Genomic DNA, 5,166 nt, shown 5'->3' with positions numbered 1-5,166 from the left:
GCATTTAAGCGAATATGTCGTGACCTTACTCGCAAAAACAGTTCGACCACGAATTACAATTTTTTTCTTCATTTTGAAGTCTCTCTTGATTCATGTAGGGTAACATTTAAAATATGTATAGAGTAACAAAAAATAAATTTTATTTTGGATTATATTAAACAGTTTGGTTTTAAAGTAGCAATTAAAGTCATTGAAATAATCCGTGGAATCTCTTGTTAAGAGAAATGCTTTCACACATCACGTTTAATACAACCAATAAAGAAACTAAATATCTGATAATATAGCATGGCTATGTGTATTACACATTTTGTCTAATACTTTGGTTCTAATCAGTTGCTCAAGTTCGTATTAGGCAGTGATCTGACCAGTCACTTCAAACTGAGTAAAAACTAATTTTGCTGCAAGAGTAGATATTTTATTGATTATCGTGAAGAGGGAGTGGAATCGAACCTCTTTAACAATGATTAATTATAATTGTTCAACCCCAGCGCTTTATAAGTATCGTTAATGATGGTAACATTCGTGTATTATAAGTGATGATTTCTCGCACATGTTCCTCAAGTTAAATGTACAATATATTTTAATGGTTGAGGTTATTCTCCTCAAGTTAAGGTGAAGGTGTTTAAGAAGAAATCAAGATTTAACTTTCTTTGATTGAGACCATAGATTTTTATTTAAAGATTTAAAAAAACACGTGAACCGGGAACACATCTCTTTAAAACATTTGATGATCTAAACTTTGATTAGAGGACCTTGATAGAGTTCGTTGAGGTATGACATCAAGCAATAAATATATGTATATATAAATTCCGTCGTTTAAAGTGTCTCTGAGTCAATATATTCGGAGAAGAAAAGTATAATGATTCAACTACATTGAAGCATATTCGCAGAGAAAATTAGTGTGTTTTAATCTACAGTGAAGCATACTCGCAGATAAAATTGGTGTTTTAATCTACAGTGAAGCATACACAGATAAAATTAGTGTGTTTTAATCTACAGTGAAGCATACTCGCAGATAAAATTAGTGTGTTTTAATCTACAGTGAAGCATACTCGCAGATAAAATTGGTGTTTTAATCTACAGTGAGGCATACACAGATAAAATTAGAGTGTTTTAATCTACAGTGAAGCATACTTGCAGAGAAAATTGGTGTTTTAATCTACAGTGAAGCATACTTGCAGAGAAAATTAGTGTTTTAATCTACAGTGAAGCATACACAGATAAAATTACAGTGTTTTAATCTACAGTGAAGCATACTTGCAGAGAAAATTAGAGTGTTTTACTAATTGCAACCAAAAGTAACGATTATCCTGTTAAACATTCAATAGTTACTTTAACTTAGTTTTAGCTTTTTTAATTTGTTGAAATACTAATCTTACATGCTTTCAAAATTAAAAAAATGGCTAGTATTCTAAACTCGTGCTTCAAGCACGTTAAATTTTGATACTCTCCTCAGAGAACTAAAAGATATCTTGTTTTCCTTACGTCGTAGTGTTTATAATCGATTTTGTCCAAGACGCAGGAAACTTACTGAAATCTCTAAATCCCACTAGAACTCGTTGTTATAAATATTTCCCCATTACTTTAATGTAGAATACCGGTTACTGTCTACATAAAGCATCTCTAACATACAGTTATATCCCTCAAGCAGTATATTACGAGTTACAGGTGGTTCCGGCACTGGTGGATTATTCCGGTTATACACCGGTGACGCCGTCTGATCACTGAGGAGAGTAAGTGTTTATCTCAACTCCTGCATGAACTTGTGTTATGATTAGAGCAACTTTCGATTTATTTTACGGTTAATGATATTTACCAATGAATACGTGGGATTTTAGCCTAACAAGAAAGTGTTTAGTCTTTAACCATATTTACTAGTATCTCTTAGATATCGGGTTTATAGATGGCGTCAGGATGTACACAGGTTCAGGAAGAACTATTATCGAAAATTCCTCACGAACCCCAAGACTGAAAAGCTCCTCCTGATGATCGCGAATCTCAACCTGTTGCTGCCAGTGGAGACAGAGAACAGCGCATGTCTGTTTGCTGAAAGGAAGCTTGAAAGCGCTAACATTTCCTGATTTTTCCCCAACAGTAACCTCGTCGCTTCCTATAGAGGCGTTTTGTCTCTTTCTCCTGTTCAGTATTTTTTCGATATACACACTGGTATCATACTTTTGCTTGTAATTGAAATCAACCCAATGGCAATTTGTAAGTAGCTATTCGAGTAATGATACTAAGTAAAGAATTTTCCGCCTACTAGTGCCCTTGAGTGGACGCTAATAAGAAGCGCGAGTACAAGTAGTTTATTTATCCGAGACGTTACAGAAAATAGGTAATTCATTTTATAGTTTCCTTTCCACAACATATCTATCAAACTAACCGACGCATAACCAGAAAACAAAGGAAATCAAAGATAAAGAAGAAAAATTCGTCAGTTCAGGTAAGATAAGCTTTTTGACTATTTTTATGATAATTATATGAAACCTCGAGGTAGCTTAAAACCAGGGGTTTTTCATTGGGTTTTGAAGAGGATTTTATATATTATCGAGTATCTTTAAGCAGAGGTTAATCTACAAATGAGTGGATCGATTTATTTGATATTCTACTGTTTAGTACTCTTACTGCTTATTTATTATTTGTGGGTGTTTCACATGTTTTATGCTATTTATTTAACCCCAATAAAATAGGTGTGGTCGAAAATAGCCGCTACCCATATGAATTTGAAATTTTAACACTCCAAACATTAAAACAGAGCTATAGGGGATTATAAGTACGCCAGAAACAATTTGGCTTGAAACTTTTATAAGTAATACTATAATGATACCACTCGAGGGTTTGTTTGTTTGTTATTAAGCACAAAGATGAACAATGGGTTATCTGTGCTTCACCCACCACGGGTATCGAAACCCAATTTTTAGCGTTATATGCCTCCAGACTTATTGCTGAGCCACTGGGGGGGGGGGGGGAGGCGAGGGTATATTTGACATCATTCACCGTTGCTTGTTTTTCTTATTAGTCGAGTCACAAAACGAATTTGCAGACTTAATATTTCGAAACTAAACGTTTAGCGATCAGAACAAAGATTGTTTTGGCGTATTTCTAACCACACGAACCTTTTTACTTCGATAAAGTAGTGTATTTAACTTGTTGATTTAGACAACTGTAATAAAAAAAAAGGGATTTTGAACCATGATTATATATATGTGTAATAATATTCCATCAAACGGGTCATATGACTCGTTTTATCTTCTTCATGGCCAAAAATCACAATAATTTTAATTTGTATTCTCTGCGGGCGGTGAATATTCCAATTCATATATTTTCCTATTTCTTTATGAACTTAACTGAACTCACACTCGTGTTGCTAGAAAGCTTTTATAATATAAAGTTATAATTTTCGTTAATGGACTTGGAAGTTATTTTTAAAACATCTTTCTCCCTCTATCTCTAAAAAACAACAACACAAAAACATACATATTTTTATACATACAATCTCGTGCAGATATTAGTCTTTTCTGAATACGCATATAATTTTTAGAAGTAGACATATAACATCGTTTATATCGTATTATGCAAATATCTAACAAATTCTAGCTATATCTTCCCGACTTCCAAAATCTGTATATACTTACTGTTACTGGTTGGAAGAATTTAAACATCAAGCTTACTGCACGTGGCTTGTTAATTACGCAACGTGTCTAATTAGGGACGAACAGACTTTTTAGTTAAATCTAAGCTTCGTACATTGTTGTCATTAGCGCTTTTTATAGTCCCTTTGATTGTTATGCCATGCCAGATATTTTGTATGTAATGTCTTTAAAAGGAAAATATCACATGACACCTGTATAAGACGTTCTACACGTCGTTACGGGATTTCATTCTTTGGCTACTAAAGTAAAAATACACACACACACACATATATAACAACAACTTATAGGGTTGTTTGTCAATACACGCTTCAAGGGCTCAGACCATTTATTCTGTAGACGCAAGTGCAAACTGATGCTTGCAGTATTTTTTCTGGAGAATGTATAAGCACTTTTTCCAATAGTGTATTTATCTTGTTTGTTTTCAACAGAGGTATATCTTGCTGTTATAACGATTTTTATGTTCTTCTTCCTAACAGTAACTTAGCTATTATATATGACAAACAAAAAAGATAAGCAAAGAAATTAGGAGAAAAAATGCATATTATAGATTTGTAAAGCTAAATATAGAATGATGGACATTTAAAGTTTAAACATTAATCAGGTTATACTTTCATCTCACAAATTATTTATTCGGCTTGTAAAATGTCATGTGGTAACCTTACACGACGAGAATACAGATGAACGTCTTAATATTACATACGATATGAAAGCAGCTTAGATGTGCGTGTCCAAAATGACGAAAGCGGAAGGTGTGTTGTTGTATGCGCAATATTTGACAAAGGCAAACATCTAAAAGTTGAGTTCCAAAGACACTATTACAAAAGAGACCCCCACCAATCAAGTAATTGTGTTGTATTTTCGTCAAAACATGCGGGTTATCTAGATTATGAGATGTATATGTGAGTGAATGACGTTTTAAAAGTGCCCGATCAGTAGAAAGAACCAGTTGGTAAAATAATTTTTTGGTTAATACAGTAACGTGGCTACATTAGCTAAAACATCAGACTAGATCAGTGGAAACAACCAGTTGGTAAAATAATTATTTGGTTAATACAGTAACGTGGTTACATTAGCTAAAACACCAGACTAGATCAGTGGAAACAACCAGTTGGTAAAATAATTTATGGTTAATACAGTAACGTGGTTACATTAGCTAAAACATCAGACTAGATCGGTGGAAACAACCGGTTGGTAAACTACAAATAATCCCTCCAATGGCTCAGCTGTAAGCTTATAACGCTAAAAATCTGTTTTCGATATCCGTGGTGGACACAGCACAGACAGCCCATTGTGTAGCTTTGTGCTTAACAAGAAACAAACAAAAAATACAAATAATATGACATATTTTAATCCAAATGCTGTATTATCGGATTTTAAAGTCTGATATTTTAGCTAATGTAACAACGTTACTGTATTAACCAAAAATTATTTTACCAACTGGTTGTTTCCACTGATCTAGTCTGATGTTTTAGCTAAGTGTAACCACGTTACTGTATTAACTATAAATTATTTT

The 5,166-nt window shown here is 33.4% G+C and overlaps 1 protein-coding gene across 2 annotated transcripts in view; it reads left to right on the top strand.

Moving 5' to 3' along the window:
- Positions 1-1,785: 1,785 nt before the first annotated feature.
- Positions 1,786-5,166, top strand: part of LOC106478771 (synaptotagmin-5-like) — a 77,894-nt gene continuing 74,513 nt past the window's right edge. For both annotated transcript variants that reach the window (XR_002609975.1, XM_022382425.1), the window contains exon 1: positions 1,786-2,443. The gene's annotated coding sequence lies outside the window, so the exon portion shown is untranslated. The remainder of the gene's footprint in view (positions 2,444-5,166) is intronic.

Source organism: Limulus polyphemus, unplaced genomic scaffold (assembly GCF_000517525.1).
Source record: "Limulus polyphemus unplaced genomic scaffold, Limulus_polyphemus-2.1.2 Scaffold248, whole genome shotgun sequence".
Taxonomy (NCBI): Eukaryota; Metazoa; Arthropoda; class Merostomata; order Xiphosura; family Limulidae; genus Limulus; species Limulus polyphemus.
The sequence above is the reverse complement of the archived record's forward strand: the minus strand, read 5'-3'. Positions and strand labels throughout refer to the sequence as shown.